At 40.3% G+C, this 21654-nt stretch overlaps 1 protein-coding gene across 5 annotated transcripts in view; it reads left to right on the top strand.

The window, feature by feature from the left end:
- The first annotated feature begins 355 nt into the window (after positions 1-355).
- Positions 356-21654, top strand: part of RARB (retinoic acid receptor beta) — a 779733-nt gene continuing 758434 nt past the window's right edge. For 2 of the 5 annotated variants that reach the window (XM_054552500.2, XM_054552498.2), the window contains exons 1-2: positions 375-438; positions 4132-4265. The gene's annotated coding sequence lies outside the window, so the exon portion shown is untranslated. Of the gene's footprint in view, positions 439-4088; positions 4266-21654 lie in introns of those variants that run through there. The other 3 variants (XM_024244251.3, XM_054552499.2, XM_063722161.1) reach the window with 3 other exon arrangements.

Raw genomic sequence — 21654 nt, 5'->3', positions numbered from 1 at the left:
GCAAGCCCCCAGGTGCTGCTGATGCTGCAGGTGCATGTAACACATTCAGAGTAGCCCTATTCAGGAGTTCATTTTCTTTTGTTGGGGAGGAGGGTAGCGGTATCCCTTGGCAATTTGGGCATCCTGGCTGGCCTGTGGCATGCATCAGCCACAGCGGTGAAGGCGGCAGGGGCAGCAACCAGAGCAGCAGCAGTGGCAGCCGCGGCCGCCGCCGCCTCCGGCTCAGTTCACGCGGAAACCCCACTGGGCCGTCGTGGCTCCGCGCGGTTGCGGGCCAGCGTGGAGAGGCGGGACGTGGCGCCCGGGGGCGGGGCCTGGCGCCCGGGGGCGGGGCGCAGCGAGCCGGGCTCCCGCTGTCTGCTCTCAGCGGCGGCGGCAGGGGCTGAGGGCACAGCCAGCGGGCGGCGCGCAACGGACTCCAAGGCAGCCCGCCGAAAGGTAAAGCCAGGAGAGCGCGCTGGCGGGTCTTCCTGTTGGGTGGCTGCTGTCCAAGCCCCGAGCGTCCCCGGAGCCCCAAGCTGGGTCTGGAAGACCAGGGCATTTGCATGGCATCCAGGGACCGGCTGCCTAGCAGGGATTTTGCGTGTACCGCGGCGGGGCCGGGGGCTGGGGGTTGGGGGGTCTGCAGCGGGAGCCCGCGACCGATCCCAGGACATCTGGACTCGCGGACAACTTTGCGCAGCAGTCCTCTTCCAAGTTCCCTTTATTGCTATTGTCTTAGCGCCTGTCTGACAGTCTCCCCGGACTCCAGCTTTGTTCTCATTAGGCCAAACCCGCCCTCCCCAGGGGCGTGAACCCAGGAGTCGCTGGCAAGTTGCACCTGCCAGTCGGATCCGCCCTGGCTCCCTTCGCATCCCTGCCGGGTCCAGCGCTGTCCTGCGCACATTAGGGCTGGGCACGGCGAAACCTGGCGCCCTTGGGAGCAGGGGTTCTAGCTCCATTCCACTGTAGGGATCTAAGCTCCGGGCCGGGGTGTCGGACCTCTGGGTTGCAGCATGCTTTGGGGCCGAAGAAAGGGCGAGAAAAAGTTTGAGCATTGGCTGGGCCTAGGGAGCGGGTAGCGCCAGGCTGCACATGGCAGGAGTTGGAGAGAGTACTAAGGGCTTGGCGCCGGACAGAGGGACCCGGCCAGGGACCGAGCCCTGGAGGCTGAGGCTCCAAGCCTGGACTGTCAGCAGGGAAGGGGTGCTTGCTGTGTGCGCGCTTTGGCAGGAAGAGGTTGTGTGTGATTGTAGAGACGATGGGCGGAAAAACAGAGAAGAGAGAGGTACTAGGAATCTATGTAATTGTAATGTGCCCCAGTGTGCACTTTTCTCCCTCCAGATATTTTGAAAAAGGTGTGCACGCCGATGTCTTGTAGATGGACTCCCGGAGGTGGGGGTGGGGATGGGTACGAGGGATAAGTTTTACCTAGAGCTAGAGCTGGCGTTGCAAGTGAACAGGTGACAGAAGACGTGTGTGTGTGTGTGTGTGTGTGTGTGTGTGTGTACGCGCGCGCGCGCCGTGGCTAAGGATGCTCGGGTGCTGGACCGCCCGCTGTGCCTCCACACCCCTCCGCCCCGCCCCCTTCCAGCTCTCAGCGCGGAGTGAGTTTCCCTGACACTCCCCGCCCGAGGCAGGCAGGCAGAGGCGAAGTGATGGTCGCGGAGTGGAGCAGACAAAAGGGTGCATTTGGACGACCCTTCCAGGACCAGGCGGCCAGAGTGTGGGGTGTGTGTGTGTGTGTCTGTCTGTCCGTCTGTCTGTCTGGAGGGGGTCCCTGTCCTGCCAGTTATGGAGGGACCACTGAGAGAAGAGGAAAGAGGTAGGAGCGGGAGAAAGACAGGTGAGGCGGAGCGGAGGAGAAGAAACAGAATGGGAGAGAGTCGAGAGCCGAGATTTAAAAGCATCTTGCCTGATTGGACGCAGATTTATAAATTAATTTTAAAAAGAGGTGCTAGAAGTAGGAGGAGAAGAAGAAAAGAGCCCTGAAGCTAAAATTTTAGAGGATAGGGGTGCAATAAGTTTGATTATTTAATAAAGGTATCTTATCGAGCCGTGTTAAAGTAAGTCTAAAACCCTCTCTGAAGTTTATTGCTGGTTTTAGATAGTCTCCTTTGACACATCTTTGCAGCACCTACTCCAGAAGTACCTTTTGACTGTCAGAAAGAAGTAAAAGGCATATATACACAAATAAAATGCAGCTAAATGAAGTTTAAATGAAGCTTTGAGCCGGATTAAATGGCTTGTGTAACTGCTGAATGTTGCTAAAGTACTGTCAGGGCTATAAAATAGCCAGACAAAAATAAAGCAAAAAACAATTGTAACAAGAAAATGAAGGCTTTACAGGAACTTCAGTAATGAACACATAACAATTGATGGTATGATGCAGTAATTATTTTCGTATTTATGCCATTAACCATTGTAATTTAACGTTAATGTCCTGGTATTTTATTCCTTCTCATTTGCAGACAAAAGCACATCTGAGACGCCATCAGGGAGTAATTTGGTAATATAAAGTCATGAATAGAAAACACTAAACCATGCTCAGAACTCTGACAACATAAAGCGTGAAACAAAATAACCTCATTTGCTGTTTATTATCTGTCTTTATAATTCTGTTTACCATCATTTGCATAAATGAATAGCTAAATTGTATAGTATATTCCTTCTTGGACAAAAAAATACATGATGCTTATAGATATGGCGGGGGGGAACTAGTAGGTAATTCTTACCTTAAGCATGAAGAAAAAAAAAACCTGTGGGATTAGAAACTGTTGCAAATAATCAGAATGCAAATTTAACCTACTTTAGGCATCTTTATTTTATTTAACTTGGCTCAGGTAGCTTTAACAATATATATGTAATCAGGAGATGGACAGACCCTAAACTTCTTCGCTAGCAAATCATAACAAAACTAAATTGAAGAGCTACACATAGTGTGATGAAGCAGTTTTGTTAATCTGAATAACTATTTTTTCTGTTCAGACTTTCAAAGGTTAAATTTTCTGAAAGTGAGAAGGAAGGAGTTTATTGGAAGAAGTTCAAAACAAAATTATTTCAGCAGAAACTTAAGTTATTAACATCTTAAGACAATCATCAGAGTTCACACATTTTAAGAGTATTGTGCATTGTTTTAACCTTAGGGACATTTGTGAAAACTTCTTTACTCATATGATAAAGGGAAAAAATAATAACTGCTTTAAAAAGGCTCTCAAGTAAAATGCCAGCAAAACAGCTGAGCAAAACATGTGGTTAAGAAGGATCAATCAAGCACATGAATGTTTAAAAATATCTATTTATTATTACCAGGCTCATAAAATATCACAGTGATTGAATATCCCTTTTCCTTCCCATACAAATATGCTGATCTCATGTGGAACAGCACAGTGAAATCAGTATTACCTGAGAATAGATTCCATGTGAGAATAAAGACTTTGTATATATTTCAAGTACAGAGAAAAAAAATTTTTAAGTGGGAAGCAAGCTGTTCATTACAGTGGAGCCTGGTGACTTGTGTAAGATTGGGGTAAGTTCTTAGCAGTTAGTTGGCTACAAACTTATTTGTTTATTCATTTATGCAACATGCATTTTTTAAGTACCCATTATTAATGAACAGATATTGTACTAGGTACTGGGGATTGGAGGATGAGTTAGACTCATCCCCTGTATTTAGAAAAAATTGAGTCCCATAATATATATATAATTAATGTCAATTAAAAATAAAATTCTTAAAATGAGAAAACAGTCATGTGGGAAAATAAATGCAATAAAATATGAGAAGTGTCCACCTATCCTAGAACTTGGGAATGAAATAGGCTAGACTCAACTTTCAGCTCTTTTTCTTACTAGTTACGAGAACCCGATCCAGTTATTTAACCTCTCTGAATCTCAGTTTTCTCATCTGATAAATGAGAGAAATAACACTTCCCTAAATCATGGAGTTGTTGTTGTTACAACAATTACATGTCAACATATTTTTAATGTCTTCTATGTTTAAAACAAACTCTGGATCCCATACTTCTCAGCATCCCTTACCTCATTTCTTTTCTCCATGTCATTGTCAAACTTCTGGTGATGCTTGTCTGCACATGTTAATCTTCACATGCTAATCTCCACCTCCTCTCTACCTTACTGTCTGTCCTCCTCCAGTGTGGCTTCTGCCTCCACCGCTTATGAAAACAACTTCTCTTGACGTCAGCAGTGACTACTGAGCAGTGATCTGCACTCTTACTCAACTTCTTGGAGCATTGGACAGAGCTGACTCGTCCCTTTTCTGTCATAAGGTACATTCTGTTGGCATCTTTCAGTGACTTTGGTGGCTTCTGTGAGACTGTATGTCTTTAATTCTCCTCTTTAGGGTTTATTATTTCCCAGCTGGCTCCACTTTTATGATATCATCTCTAAATAAAGGTTGGATCTTACCAACACTAGGGCTATATTCTGGCCCATCTTTTTATATTGCCTTCCTCTTCCCTCCCCAGCTTCCGCTTTAGGTAATATCTTTCATTCTCAGGGTTTTAAGTCTTATCCATACAACAATTCAATTTATGTCTCTAATCCATTCCTAGCCTCTGAGCTTCAGCAACATCTATTCAATTGCCCACTTAACGTCTCCATTTGGATGTTTCCCAAGCATATCTAACATTTTACATCCAAAATTAAAGGTTATATTATTACTACCAACAACCTCCTAAAATTATTCTCTTTAGTCTTCCTCATTTGGGGAAATGACAGTACCATACTAATTGTTCAGTCCAGAAACTTAGATTTATTCCTTTGCCTCAACTATTTCTTAATTCATCATGTACATTGTGTCCAAGGTAGGCATGTGCCTGATACCCACAGGTAGACCTGCCAGTATTGGTGGATTATAGTCTGCATTTGTTCTGATTGGCCAGTGCCCTAGCCATACCAGTTGATAAGTATTTTGGACTAATACCCCTGCTCATATCTCACCTTTGTTCACCTCTATCATAACCCCTAGTGTCCAGGCCAATATCACCTTTCACCTATTATTTTTGTCCTGGCATGATAGATGTGTGTGACTAGTATCACTATTTAAAGATAAACTGATTTGCTATATTTTGCAGATTATATAAGTTTCACACAATCTAATGTTAGGAGGTTGAGCATCAATTAAGAAAGAGCTTATACCTTTCATGGTAACTCACCAATTTAATACTAAGAGGTTGGATATGTTCCAAGGTAGAAGTCCTTTGTGAGCTGAGAAATATGCTTGGTGGATCCCACGCTAAAGCGACAGATTATGGAATTTCACTTTGCCAAATTTGGAACACAGTACTATGTTTGATTGTTAATTTTAGGAAAATGAAATCAGATTAATTTCTACCACTAAAAAAAGTAAATTTAAATAATCATAATCTTGAATAGCCTGTTTTTTCTCTTTGCCAGCAGAGTACATATAATAAAAAACCTAGAAATACATTTAAGAGACTGAGAATCAAGCATGTTCAATGTTGTATACGGATTTTTTTGACACAAAATAAAAATGAAAGCAAAATATTTGAGTGAGAAGTATCACCAGTGTCAACCCCAGAACTGTTGTAGCAGGCTTCTCCTCTTTCACTAGGAAGCCACTGTTCTAAGCATAACCGGCATCCTTGAGTTCACTTCACTTTGTATGTGAAGTGAACTGAGACGTAAAAGGTTTTACCTCTCTCAAAAGAGCAGTGATGACTTCAATGTAATCATGTAAACAAGAGTCAAGTGATCATTCAGTGGTATCATTGGACTTGAAGGTCAAGAAAAATCTAAGTTTCAATTTTCTAGGGATAGAAGCAGTTTTATTCACAAAAGAGTCACAGGACTGCAAGAAGAATTTGTTCAGTTGTAAGCCCACTTTATATTCTCTGTTAGTCTTTTTGTGCTGATCCTGGCTTTTGCTTTTGCTTTGCTCTGGGCTGTAGAACCAGTCTCATAGTAACTTTCCCTTTTCCTTTTATTTCTTCCTTTCCTTTTTCGTTTTTTCCCCCTATTTATTTCTTTCATCTTCTTCAGTTCTTCCTTTTTCTTTCTTCACTTTCTGCTGTGCCTTTCCATTCTCTCTTCCCTTCTTCTATCCCTTATCCTTTTAAATTGTCTTTCTTCATCACTCTTATATAAGCAAAAACAAACAAAATAAAAATATATGTGTGAGTTTTGCCCTGGCTGTTTCCACCATTATAGGATTTAATCTACAGCATTGCTCTTGCCTTTTGTACTTGGTGGTCTTTGCATTCATCGTGTCAAACTTATATCAAGAAGTTTAAACTCTTGTCTCAGTTTCCTCTATGCCAATAAGTAAACACAGAAAAGATGGAAGAAAGAGAACTGATGAAATGTGTCTGTGGATCTATGCTACCATGCTCTAGAATGCCCCTTTTCCAATACTGTTGTTTTTACAAGCAGATGGCAGAAAGGTAGCAAGCCAAGCAAAGAACTTCCTGAATTCAGGTACCATTTTGGAAGATTCATGCCCATCTTCACAGGGTTGGTGAAAATTAGAATAATGGCTTTTAAATGATGATTACTAATATTGATTGAGTGCTCTCTATGTGCCAGACTCTGTACTAAAAGCTTGGCACATGTTATTGCATTTATTACTCACACCCAGTAGGCTAATATTATAGGTAAAGAAACAGCCTTAACAAGGTTAAATGACTGGAACAAAGGTTGCAGAACCAAAAGCATGGGAGTGGCAATTCAGATCCTTTTAACTGCTGTTCTTTATTCTGCAGTCTATAGTAGGGCACCTCCCCAGTAACAGCCAGGTTCTATATCTATGAATATATTCATAATGATAGAGCGCTGTCGAGATGCCCAGAAGCCACAGTATCTACATTAATATGGACACACCTCAAAGAAACAATGGGTTGTGAAAGTTGCATTCATTGGCCCTGGGGGCCCAAGTTATATAGGTCTGTTGAGTCCATCTTATGGTTAGATTCTTTACAAGAAAGCATGATAGAGGCAATTCACCATAGACTGTGTCTTCAATGTGGTTACTGGGGAAGCCTGAAAACAAGTGGGATTTTCAGTCTGGGATGATCTAAGCATCATGGGCTTTGGAAGAGACTTGAGTGGCTCTGCAAATGCTCTGTGTTCTCTTTCAGGACCGTGAACTTTAACATTTTTAGGTAAGCATGGTATAGTTTGTCTTTTGAGAGAGTGAATGTGGATAATGCTAGATCTGAGCAGAAGAGAAATAAGATAGCATTGTGTAAAGGAAATGAACCTTGACCACCAAGGAATGAGCAAAGCAAAATCTCCTCTTTTGTGAATGGAAGCAATTGGAATTAGGTCTCTAATTATTTGCAGCAGCAATGTCCCAGGATCCTATACGTGGCAAGGGACTGGATATAAGAGAGGACAGCTGGCAATCAGTGCTGTGTGTCTTTTAAGGGTTTCAAATATGACTCCTGTTTTCTAGCAAAGTTTATTCAAGAACCTAGTTTGAATTACATGAAAACACTGGCAGTCAAAAAACATGAGAGTATTCCAACTGCTTCATGACCGGAGATCCTGTTTCTACCTTTGCCTCACATAATAGCTACATTGGCCTTAATAAAATGTTAATCAGAATATGACATTTATTGTGTCAGCATCCTCCAAATGGCTTCCCATCTCACTCTTACTAGAAGCCCAAGACCTTACAGTGTCCTACCAAGTTCTTTATGATCTGGCCCCTGTTATCTCTCTGACCTCATCCTTGGCCTCCTTTGTTGAATAAATCAATAAATGAATGAGTAAATGATTCTTGAGCGAGACAGGGAATATCCAGGGTGCTCAATAGTGTTTGTTGAATAAATGCAGAAGGAGAGGATTTACCGTTTTAATGAAGATACTTTGGAGAAATTCGTGTTAGGAAAAAGAGGGACAGAAAAAAATTAGAGAATGTGAATAACAGTAGTGTATCGGAACTTCTGGATGCTGACCTAGATTTTTTTATCATTTATATATGTATTTATTTCATAAGTATTTATTGGGCGCCTACCAATCTAAAGTTTGGATGTCCACCAATAAACAGGAAGGCAAATTCACCAGCCCCTTGGGGCTGACGTTCTATTGGGAGACATATATCACAATAAATTAGACAAATAATATGATAATTTCAGATAGCAATATATCCTATGAAGAAAACCTTATCATATAGTTTACCTCTTTGACCTTATCCATTGGCCTCCTTTGTTGAATGAATGAATGACTTGAGTTAGCCAAGTAATGTCCAAGGTGGAGAATACTTTACTTGCAGATCCCACATCTTCCTGGTATTAAACCATGAATAATGTGGTCATCTGCAACTGGTAGAGATCACAGAGGTGAGTAAAGTTTAAGCAGTCTTGTGTTGAGTGAATATATAGTCTTGTCTTCCTTAAGATTTTTCCACTAGTAAAATAAGGCTTATTACTAAAATATTGTTTGAAAAACAGAGTTTGACAAAGAAAGTCCCAAATTGATGGCTTCTGTAAATGTGTTCTGCATTTAATTTTAGAACTGTATTAAATGTTTCACTGTTACAATGACAACTGTAGTTTTCTTTTGATAATTTAATGAAGAAGTAAAACTTAGAGTGGATAGCTTTTTGCTTGCTTCACATACAAATATATTCAATATTACAGTTAAAAGAGAGTGCTGAAACATTTAAATTGAAGAAGTTAAGATTCTATGTGATTTTCATAGTACTCAGTTTATTTTCTCAGTACTGATTTTGGCCCTCTTACTTTCTGTTTGTGTTAATTTTGTTATGGCACAGATCAAAAACTAGTACAGGCTCTAAATCACCAGAATTGGCTTGGAAACATAAATGATTAATGACAAAGTCACACCAAAAAGGAAACAATGATTGCTGTGAATGAAGCATTCTGAGCTTTTCTGATATTACTCATTAGGGTCACCAGTGGCCATGAAGCCTGTATTAGTTTTCTATCACTGCCTTAACACATTAACACAAAATTCATGTCTGAAAACATCACACATTCACTATATCACCGTTTCTGTAAGTCAGAAGTCCAGGCAGGCTTACCAGGCCAAAAATCAAGGAATTAGCTACCCTGAACTTTTATCTAGAGGTTTAAGAGAAGATTTTTCCTTCAGATTTGTTCAAGTTGTTGGCAGAATTCAGTTCCGTGTGGTTCTAAGACTGAAGTCCCTATTTCCTTGCTGGCTGTCGGCTGGGGATCATTCTCAACTTTTAGAGTCATTCTTTGGCTCTATCCTTCTTCAAAGTCAGCAACAGTGAGTCCTTGTACTTCCAATTTCTCTGACTTCCACTTTTCCTACATCTCTTCTACTTGCAGCCAGAGAAAGTTCTCAGCTTTTTAAAGGCTTGTGTGATTAGATAATCCAGGATAATATCTCCTTTTTTAAGGTCAATTGATGAGTAACTTTAATTACATCTACAAAATTTCTTTTGCCATGAAAGGTAACATATTCACAGGAGCAATAGCAGAGTGACAGATAGCATGGCCAGAATTTTGCTTACCAGGGCCCATGAAGTCTACCTCTGATGATATGGTTGTCAACTGAGGCAGACCAGATAACCTAAAAACTATCAGACACTATAGCTTGACAAGTATATTGGAAAGCTATAAGTTTTTGGCAAAGGAAAAAGCAATGATCTTCTAGTACATCCTGTAATAAAGCCACTGCAGAGCAAAGATAGACATGGTATTAAACAAAACAGAAATAGTTTATTTAATTTTATGAGATGTGGCCTCCAAAAAGTAAGCTTAAATAAACAAAGAATACTTCATGTACTGGGATGGAACAATCAAATGCCTTCAGGAGTCAGGAGTCAAGAAGGGAGGTAGCAATAATATATGGCAATAGCAGTATGGATTAAGAACATGAAAGAGGGCAGCCCTAACTCAGCTCCAGGCACTTGTTTACTTTGGAGCAATTTCAGCATAGTAATGACAAATTATATGAGGGTTTAGAAATCTGAATTTTTATGTGACTCTGGAAATCTGTGTAAAATCTCCAGGTTGTTGTTTTTTTTTTTAATGCCAACTAAATCAAAATTAAAAACAAAAGAAGCACCAAAACCTAATATATTATGGAATGAAATTTGGCTTGTGGGCTGCTGGTTAGCAATTTACGGTTTTAGTCATAAGGACTAAAGTACATATTTGAGTAAAAAAGTATTTAATATGATAGAAAATACTCAATTTAGAAATTGGCATTGAGAAAGATACTAATTTACTCCAATATGGTAAGACCAGGAAGTTTGTGGCTTCAGCTTTCAGAAGTAAAAGTGCATGCAACTTTAGTGGTCTACTTTTGTTAATCCATAGTAAAAAAAATAGACAGAAAATAAGGAAGATCCTGCTGTAGTGCTGTTCTTGAGTGTTTAACCTTATTTGAGTGCCTAGAATACCACTTTTTCTTGATTTATACTTTTTAGGTTTAGGTTTCCACAAGTAAAAGGGATAAGGATAAATTGTGATGAATTAGCCACTGAATTTGAAAAAAATGGGAAGGAAGCCAGGCATGGTGGCTCATGCCTATGATCCCGACACTTTGGGCTGAGGTGAGAGGACTGCTTGAACCCAGGAGTTCGAGACCAGCCTAGGCAACATGGCAAAACCCTGTCTCTGAAAAAAAAAAAATACAGAAGTTAGTTGGGTATGGTGGTGCACATCTGTGGTCCCAGCTACTCGGGAGGCTGAGGTGGGAGGATCTCTTGACCCCAGGGGCAGAGGTTGCAGTGAGCTGAGATGCCACTGTGCTCCAGCCTAGGCTACAGAGCAAGACGCTGTCTCAAAAAAAAAAAAAAAAAAAAGTGGGGTGGGGGAAGAAACAGTTTGGATAATTGAAGCACAAATCCAGATTGTCACGAAATTATACTTGTGTTTAGAACTAGAGAGAGAATATCCTTTTAAAATGAGTACTAATTTATAAATAATTTTAAAAGAATGAATCGAAGTGCATGAAGAGGCTCGAAAAATTTATCCTACAGATCGAGTTTGAGGTTCATAAGGTTTTAGAAAATGTCTCCAACTGAGTGGGAGCAGGGGATTGGATGGTATCATAGCTGAGAGCACAGCTCTATGACTCAAACTAATGAGACTTTGAGTTAGGACTATACCACTCACCAGATAAATGACCTCCAGCAAGATTGTTTCACTTTTCTGAGTCTAGGTTTTCTCACCTGCAGAATGATATAATTAGCACCTAATTCAGAGGTTGTTGTGAAGATTAAATGGATGATACTTTTAAAGCACTTAAGTATTACTGCTATGGTTCTTGTAACAAGATTCTAGATCTGGACACCTGGCATCTTATCAACCACCATCAATTCTTATGCTGTGGATTTAAAAATAACAGACTTGTAACTGCCTAGATGGGATCAATATTTATCTGTCACTTATTAAATGGAGCTGTGAAGGTGTAAAGGCACAGGATAGTTAGAATTTGAATCAGTTGATCCTTCATTGCTTCTCTGTCTATTGCCCCCTTAGTTGAGGCGGATGGAGGGTTTTCCCCAGAAATGCCCAGCAAGGAATAAAGGTTGCTGTGGGTTCGTAGCCACAGTTTTGGGCTTGATGCCTATGGACCTGATGCAAGTATTGCTTTCACAACATTCCAGCTAAACCATGTATATGGAAAAGTTACACAAGTTCTCTGAGCTTTAGATTTCTTTTGTATGACATATAAAACCAAGTTTCGTAACTCATGGGCTTGAAAGGGTTGCCTGAAACAATGTATGTGAATGTCTTTTATAGCATTGGAATGTAAATGGTTAGTATTTGCTGTTGCCCCTACAGAACCATTTTCTTTAGTTAGGCATGAGTAAGAGTAAAAAAAAAAAAAAAAAACAAAAAAAAACGGCAAAGATGACTTGGAGCACAAATGTAAAGATAACATTGAGCACAACCACTTCCAAATCACTTAATAAAAGTTTACTGGACATCTATCCTTTTCCAGATATACTAGATGTAGGGGCTAAAAACAAAAGAAACACACACATAGCACCTAGCTTCTTGAAAGTTATGTTCCAGCTAGGAAGACAAATGCCAGAATGCACTGTGATTCACAAGCGATGAGGGGTTTTGCACAGTATTTTGGAGATCAGTGGGGCAGTAGTGTGGAGAGGGAGTACAGAGAGACATCCTAATTTAAATATCATTAAAATATTTTTTAGCTGGAGATAAGTGTCCAGGAGATGCTGTAAAACACAAAAACCATCAATCAAAAACAAATGTTTCCCTATTTGCTTTCTTGAACTTTATTGTATACTCAATTCAACAATTCCATGGATGTTTTCCCATTTTCCCCACCTAAGGTATTATCTCTAAAAATATTACATAAGATTTCAAAACCTAACTAGGAGAAAGGAGTTCACCTGCTATAGCTCCAGAAGTAGTATCAACATAGATCGTACATACACAAACCCTGCTCTTCAGTCACAGCCCATGACCATGTGCTTGTAATTGGTCAGAACTGCTGCTTAGAGGTAACCATTACTCAAACTGCTGTAGTGGATCAGGAAGTCCTTGTTCAATTTAGGATATTACAGACAGTGTGTTGCAGTTTTGAAATCCCATATATAGAAAGGTCATGTTGAGAATTCTGTTTCAAGGGGGAAAAATGAACCCAAATTTATAGTAACTCCTGTATCAAAATTGAACACTATTCTGTCCATTTGATATTTTAGATTAGTAAAAAACAAGTAGACCAACAGAAGGCAAATTCATTACATAATTCTAATCCTAATAGTCTTTTAAAAATGTCTTTAATGTAATAACAAATAACAACTAATAAAACTGATTTACTACTAATTAAATAATTAGCAAACATATTTCATAATTATAAGCAGCAGTTGTATATCTATGAAGAATAATGGATGTGCAAGGTTTAAAAATAGCATATACACACTACACACATTTTAGAAATTATTATTTTACATTTATTAATGCTATTTAGTGAACTTTATATCCTTCATCTTAAATATAATTACATAGAACTAATAAAATTAAATATGAAAGAACCTATTGAGAAATGCTCTCTTTTTAGTTTTAATAATTAGAAGACAGAAAATATATTCCTGGACCCCTTTAATTGATGCAGTCTATTTACATGCTCCAAAGATCTAATGATGCATTAAGAATTCTCCATTTTTGTTGGTTCGATTTTCTGTTGAGCAACATTCCTGAGAGTAATAGAATGAAGTAGGGAGGGAAAAGACTGAGAACTGCCCAAGACAGGCTACAGTTATGGAAATAAGCAAGTGACAGAAAATAATTCAGGTTATTTTCATTTTTCGGGTTTTATCAGAGATTCATTGTCTTTAGATATAAAACACATAAACTATTCCATTATAAATTCAAAGCTATAGTTAGGTCAGCACATTAAAAACTACTTCAAAATGGAATTATTTTATCATTTTGATTTCTTTATTTCCTTTATAGAAAAATAAATGCCAATTGGGCTGAAAATTATAGAGGATTATCTTCTCTCCTCATAAAGGTTAGTAATATGAATATGATTTTGTGAGGAATTAGATTTGGGGGTTGAGGGAGTGATCTTATTAGCACAAGACTCCCTTGGCCAATAATCTCATAACTATGGGATATATATTAAATCCTTTTCTATTTATATTCTTTGGCAGGCCGTTATTCATTGTTATTGTGGAGATTTTGTTAAGTAATAGTTCTCTTGAGAAATCATGGGTACTTTTTCAAGGTCACAATTTCCTATGAGCTTAAAGAGTGGGCCATATATCCTCTCTTCAGTTCAGAGCCCACTCTATACCCATTTTCTTTAACACATGCTTTATTTGTAAGGTTTCTGACACTCCTTTCTTCCAAGAACTTAAGAGTGATATATCACTCTTTATTTTGTGAAGTAAAATTGATTAGAGGAAACAATAAACATAATTCTTTAACCATGAAACCCAATATATTTTGAATACTTGGCTGGGCCGCATGACGATAGTCACATGTTCGTTCTCTGGAGACTGCCGGGCTGAGCCCATGGCTCCTGGTAAACAGTCCTCACGGTATTTCTTCTCAGAGTGGAAAAGATCTCACCTTTGGCCTTTATTATTATTATTTCCTTTGCTCTGACATGACAGAAATCCATCACCTTCTTGATACTGATACCTGTTCACTGCTGTCAGATCATTACTAGGAACGGAAAACCAGCAAATACAGTATTTTTTTTTTAACATTCACCTAGAGGTTTTAATGATAACCATGCTTTAAAAATTGGATTAATTGAGCAATGCTGCTGAGCAGAGAATTCCATATTAGGTTTCACTGACTGTCAAGGGGCTATGTGACGGCAGCTCCCAATTCAAAATCTGTGGTGCTTCAAACCATCTCTTCCAGACAGGAACCAACTTAAATGGATGAAGAAACCCCTTAGGGAAGTAGATAAAACATTAATTTTAAAAGACAGGGAGACTTAATTTCAGATCTTATCTTTAATACTTACTAGCTGTGGGACCTTAGAAAAGTTACTTCATTGCCCTGAATTTACATTTTCTCAACTGTAAAAGAGATGTAACATCACCGACCTGTGAGGATTAGTTGAATTTACATAGACAAAGTACCTGGCACATTCTGGGTCCATTTTAAAGTGAGTTCCATACACTGATTTTCCTCGTATAGATTTGAATCAAATATATATCTCCTGCCAGCCCACACACCATCAAACTAATTTATCAGATCAGCAAGAAAATTAGACGAGCCTTTTACTACTCTATGGTCCCCGATGAGCAGCATCAGCATCATTTGGGAGCCCTCAGGAATGCAGAATCTAGGGCTCAACCCCAGACCTGCTGCATTGAAATCTGCAATTTAACAAGACACCCAGGTGATTCGTGTGCACAGCCAAGTTTGAGAAGCACTGAGATAGACCATGACATTTCTCCTATGATAAAGTCGATCAGCTGTGCTGTTGGTTGTCCATTCCTTTTCACCATTCTTTTGTTGTTTTGGTGATTTGAGGGCACACACACACACACACACATATTCTCTCAGCACTTGTACCTTGGTCAATGCATGCTCACTTGCACACACATCAATAGAACATCCCTCAGCCTAGGGCTTGGCACAAGTAGATCTTCAATAAATGTTTATTGAGTGAAATAAAACAGCCAACAGTCAGACAAGCAGACTCTCCCATCTGTTCTGCAGATGCACAGCAGCCCTAGAAGGGCCTGGAGAGAGATGGATGTGCTTGAGGTCTTTGCCAGGAGGCATTACCCTTGCCCAGTGGGGAGGAGGGGTTTGCTCTCTGCCGTTCTTGCCAGGAGATCTGCTGAGGTTCTGAAAGCTGTCACATGTGTGCAGCCAGAACAAAGGCCTGGGAGCACTTTTTTTTCTTTCTTTTCCCTGCCTGGCAAGGCTGGTGCCACAGTGCTTTGGAAACAGTTTTCTCTTGGTGATAGTCTCTTGCTCATATGAGGCAGAGTAGGTACAATGGCACTGCACCAGGATTATAATTTTCCCACATCTGCAACTAACCTGTTAATGTCTCAAAATCTCTATCGGTTTCAAATTTCCAAGTTGTTGGTTCCCAGGCTGGCATACGATGTGACTGCAGTGGGAAAAAACTGGGGAGCAGATATTACCCAGAGCAAGATGAAATTGCTGGAGAGAACTTGCTGCCTTGAGGACTGTGAGAAACAAAACTGCAGGCCCTTGATGATTTGGGAAATGAATTGTACTGCATGACCTTGGGCAAATCAAGTATGGCACTTCTTCAATCTATAAGATTGTGATAAATATATCTAAATGGAATTTTATCAGCTTATACACGGAGTATATTTCAGTGAAGTTCATATCAATATTCTCTGGACCCCTGCGATCTGGAACCTGCATCCCCAGGGAGTTAGCACTCTCACCCTCCTCTTTCTCCCTGCTCCCTAGGTTTGTCTTGGCAAGATTATCAAGTCAGGTGACTTCCTTTTGTAGCCATCCCACCTCACTTTCCAAGTCTGCTTTGGTCTTGGAAATACGGTGAAATCACAATGACCAACGTCTTCCTCTTCAGCAAACTCCTCTGTCCTTGCTGCAAAACATTTCTTCTTATTCTATTCAACAATCAAAGCTGTTATTTACCCACCATGGCCAATCCCACACAGGAGTTAGGAAAACAATCAGATTAATATCCATATGAGAATAAAATCTCCCCTAATCTATTAAGGATATTTTCCTCTTCTAACCAAGGTGGAATCACTATTCATGGGAGTTTGCATTAGGAGTGACATATTTAAAATGGCATAAAGCAGATTTTTAGATAAAGGGGACATTGATCAATGGTTTGGCTAATACTAGCTATGGTATCAGATAAATACCCAATTTCAGTGGCTTAATAAAATTAAATGTGATGTAATATGTAGACAGCAGTTCAATAATGGTATACCTGGACTAGGAAGGAGCAGTAGGTAAGAAGGATTATTCCACACAGTCATTCAGGGACCCAGGATAACGAAGGCTCAGCTGACTTCCATGTGTGGTTTCCTAGGTTGCTCTGGGTATTGACATTCAATTGGCAGATGGGGCAAGAGAGAGAGAGAATCATGCATGGGAGATTTTGATGGGGCATGATTTCTCACATCCCATTGTCTAAATCTGAATCCTATGGCCATGTTTAACTGTAAAGGAGGCTGAGAAATGTAACCTATCCGTGTGCCAGATTTGGTGATCATCTATCGGTCATTGCTACACTCATGTACAGGTGGGAACAGCCCTGTTTCTTTTTTCTGTTTCTCCTGCAGCTCCTTGGAAAGGTTTGACATTCCCTCCCCCACTTGAGAGTCAGTTCTCTGCAGCAGATAGCCCCCCTCCACCCACCTGAAGAACAAGAATAGAATCTTGGCATGCCACATTTTAACAGTTGCCAACAATTAACCCATAGTCGATTTCCTGTGTCTCACAAGGTTGTTGTGAGAATTAATGAATTATTTGGGGTGATTATCATCCCTTTGATCATTGTCTTTGTCCTGTGCTTTTACGGTTTACACTATGCAGGCACAGGCTTACACAATACCTCTGCGAGAGGCAGAGTGCTTATTATTATTCCACTTACCACAGGAGGAGCTGAGATGCACGCAGGTTAAAAGACATTCTCCAGTGCAACAGGGTTACTCCTGTATGCAACACTCTGCTATTACATTATTTTTTAAGGTAAAAGTTTCTAGAAAGAAAAGGTAAGACAAAATTGGTGATTTAACGTCTTTTTCATTAATGTGCTGGCTCTGCAATCTGCCTGCTGGGTGATCTTGGGCAAGTTGATTAGCTATTCTGTGTCTCAAATTCCCTAATGTGTAAAATGGGACTAATCACAGTAGCTACCTCCTGGGTTATTGTGTGGATTAAATAAGATAAGGAATGTTAAGTATTTAAGACGATATCTGGCACTTAACATGTGCTTCATAAATATTAGTTATTACCATTCTTTAAAAAAATTCCAGGAGAACTGGTATCCAGTTCAAGGACTTCAAAGAAGAAAATATCAGGATATGTGGCCTTATGTTATCGGCAACAGTGAAGTAGAGGTAGAAAATGTGACATCAGCATTATCTATTTGCAGAAGGGAATATGCTGTTCCTTAGTAAGCTAATCTGGCAGGAATCAAACCTTCCTATGAGGTATGGCCAACAAATTGCAGGAACTGTTGTGGAGGGCAGGGATTCCGAAGTATGTCTGCCTAGTACACAGGCTGCTGGCACTGGCTGTGTCCAGATGTCCCTAGTCTGAGAGTGGTGGCTTCCTCTGAGTGGCTGCTTCCCTGGAGAGAACAGAAGACCTTATGTTCCTTGAGCCAGGGCAAATGCTCCTTCACTGTCAGTGAGAGCACTTTCTGTTCTTGGTGTTGAAAGTAACTTGCTTATTAACAATTAATCTGTGTACCTGTGTGGCAATGAACTTCCACCTATTCTATGGCCAAAATTGGAAAAAGAAAAAAAAAAAAAAGGGAAGAGAAGAGCATGAAATTCAGATTTGCTCAATGAGAAGATTAAGCAGTTGTATTTATACACAGGATGCAGATTCAGCAAATTCGTAAGAGTGTCTTCTATATCAATACTTCTGAAAGGTTACTGTGCAAGCAAATCACCAGGAGATCTTGGTAAAATAGAGATCCTGACTCAGCAGGTCTGGGGTGGTGCCTGAGCTTCTGCTTCTACACACACTTCCCTGTGTTTTGGATGCTGCTGATCTGGGACCACACCGAATCAGGTAGTCTGAGGGTGGGAACCAGCCGTCTGTGCTTTATAAGCCCTGCAAGTGTCTTTTGACATAGCTAAAGTCTGAGAACCATTGTTCAAGAGCAGACGTCCCTGGCTTTGAAAGGTATGATAATGTAACCAATCACACAGAATGACTCTAGGCCCCTGAAGAATGTCTCCTGGTCTTGTTTCCGCTCAGTTTCAAAATGCACTTCTTGGACTGGTATATCTTGGAGTGGAAGATTGAATGTGGAGGAAGATTGTTCTGCAAAGTCTTAGTTTTCCATATGAATTCTTCCACCCTTGTTCTACTTTCCTTATGTGAAGGCCACATAAAACCAGATGTGACTCCAAAGTAAACCGTAAACAGTGGGAAATTGTTTCAGGGTACAATAATCCCTAAGTGGCTCTTGAGTCTCAGTCTTCCATTTGAGAACTTCCTTTGGTTGTGGAATTGGGTTAAAATAGGGTGACCAACTATCTGGATGTGTCTGAGATGAAGAGGTTTCTCACACTGCATGGGACTTGTGGTGCTTACACCAGGCCCTAGGTCGTTGGTCACCATAATTGTAGGCCATTGCTGCTCCAGCTTTAAAATGTGTATCACTTGGAAATCTTGTTAAAATACAAGCTAATTCAGTACTTCTAGGTTGGAGCTGGAGAGTCTGCATTTTCAACAAATACCCAAGTGATATTGCATTTCTTGGCTGTGGACCATACTTTGAATAGCAAGGCAGTAGAGCTGGCCTATGTGTGGAAAGACCAGGGGTGCCCCATAGCCACTTCAACTGCAAGTGGACTACTCAGCCCTGACAAACTTAGAGAGCATTTTAGGGCCACACTCAATGCTTCAGGATTATGGGTTTTGCCTTCAAATATAAAGTATCAATACATCTCCACTCCTCTGTGCTGTAAGACTTTTTAAATTTTAAAAATTTTTTTGAGACAGTCTTGCTCAGTGGCCCAGGCTGGAATGCAGTGGCACAATCTCAGCTCATTGCAACCTCTGCCTCCTGAGCTCAAAGGATCCTCCCACCTCTACCTACCAAGTATCTGGGACCACAGGCAAGCGCCACCATGCGCAGCTAATGTTTGTATTTTTGGTAGAGACAGGGTTTTTGCCATGTTGCCCAGACTGGTCTTGAATTCCTGGGCTCAAGTGATCTGCGTGCCTCGGCTTCCCAAAGTTCTGGGATTACAGGTGTGATCCATGGTGCCTGGCCCTGTAAGGTTTTAAACACATCAAATCCAAATACTGTCTCTCTTTCCTTTTAACTGTTTTTTTAAATACAAAGATAGGTGACTGCTGTTGAGTCATGACTAGAGCATTCTTAAGCCTATTGACTTCTCAGTTCCTACCTAAGTACTACTTAATCCTTTCCCTTGTTTGGGATGAGCATCTGCGAACAACCTGGGAAGTATTTATCATTTTTGGCCTTTTCTCTGCCTCACGGAGGGTACATCTGTCCTTCAGTTTACAGCTGTGGCTGACCACAAGGTCTTTTGCTGTTTGCAATGCTTCTGCTTTTCAGCATAATGAGTTTTGCTTTATCCATAGCCCCTTTTACTAATTGCAACATAGCAGCATATTCTATATCCCATCTGTTTCCATGATTGATTGTTTTTTACTTCACGATGTCCTAGAGGGTTACTTAAAGGAAAATTCAGGCCTTAGTGTGACCTTTCAGGCTGTCATAAACTGTGTTTATATCTAGGTATGACTGTCTATGCCTTATGGCCACCCAAAGAAGAAATAATTTATTTGATGTTGATTATGGATTTCTCCTTACTACTCACTTTGGACAGCCTTGCACTAAATTTCATTGTCTTGCAACATCTACCTGTCTGCTTACACTTCCTTAACCAGCCGTTCTGGCTACAGTAGTCCACTGTTATCTGCAGAGGATACTTTCCAAGGCCCCCAGTGGATGCCTGAAATGGAGAATAGTCCCAAACTCTATATATATTATGTTTTTTCCTATACATACATGATAAAGTTTATGACGTTTAATTTATAAATTAAACACAGTAAGAGATTAATAAAAATAAGCAATTATAACAATATACTGTCAAAAAAAAAGTAAAGTAAATGTAGTCTCTCTCAAAATATGGTATTGTACTATACTTACCTGTTTTCAGACCATTGTTGCCCCGCAGTGAGGGAAACTGCAGATAAGAGGGGAGCTACTGTATATATACAGATAAGAGGGGAGCAGATAAGAGGGGAGCGCCTGTGTTCACGCACAAAGTGAGAATGGCTGTGCCTGTGGCAGAGCTTAGTAATGGCTCTCAAGAAGCTGCTGGTTCCAGTTATTCTCACTACTTATGTTCTATAAAGTCACCAAGATTGCTGCCTTAGCAAATATAGGGTTAGGTTCCTGTGAGCCTCTGGTTACAACATTTCCATCAATTAAGCAATATGTAACCTTGTTTTATGTGTGTTTCTGTTTAAAGACACCTTATTTAGTATACATTGATTAACATTGAGCTCACAGCCAATAGGACTGTAACTCACACCTGAAAGAAGCTTCTCAAATACAGATATTTTCTCCATAAAGCACATCGCAGCATTCTTGAGCTTAGAAACACTAAACAACACTTCAGCATATGCTTGCAGGCCATTTTGAGCATACCCGTTAACCCATTCAACATCCATTATGGGAATGAGCTAAAAGATGTCAAATATCCTTTCAGGTGGAATTTCTGTGGTTTTGCATTTGATACTTGGCTTAGTGTAGATGGAGTTAGGATGGTAGATGAGCTAAGAATAACTTCTCAGTTTCGAAACTTGGACTCAGAAAGTTTCATTGGAGCAGAGTTGTCTTTGTTTTGTGCTGGTATAACAATTAATAGTGGAGACTGAGTAATTTATAAAGCACAGACATTTCTCGCAGTTCTGAAGGCTGGGAAGTTCAAGACCAAGATGATGGCATCTGCTGAAGACCTCCTTTTTGTGTCCTTACCTGGAAGAAGGCTGAAGGGCAAGAGAGAGTGGATCCACTCCTGCAAGCCCTTTTTATAGCAGCATTAATCCATTCATGAGGGTAGAACCCTCATGACCTACACATATCCCCAAAGCCTTCACTTCCCAACACAGTTGCACTGGGGGTTAAGTTTCCACCACATGAATTTTCAGACCATAGCAACGTCACCCATTTACTCATGTAGTCTCTAAGGCTGCTTTCACACTACCAAGGTAGAGTTGAGTAGTTGTGAGAGAGTTCCTATGGTCTGCAAAGCCTGAAATGTTTCCTGCTTGGAAATGACACATATCACTTTAGCTTACATTTCATTGGCCAAAGCAAGTCATATAGGCAATTCTGGGCTCAACAGGATGGGGATGTTAGACACTCCCGCAAGGGCAGGAAGTAGATAAATGTGAACAATATTGCATTCTTCCTCAAAGGGATAACAGAGTCAAGAGATTTTGTTGTTTAATAGGGAGTGGCTTTAGCATGTTTGGGGGCAGAGGGAAGAAACCTATGCAGACAGAA

The sequence above is a fragment of the Pongo abelii genome, chromosome 2 (assembly GCF_028885655.2).
Source record: "Pongo abelii isolate AG06213 chromosome 2, NHGRI_mPonAbe1-v2.0_pri, whole genome shotgun sequence".
Taxonomy (NCBI): domain Eukaryota; kingdom Metazoa; phylum Chordata; class Mammalia; order Primates; family Hominidae; genus Pongo; species Pongo abelii.
This window is presented reverse-complemented; position numbering and strand designations above follow the sequence as displayed.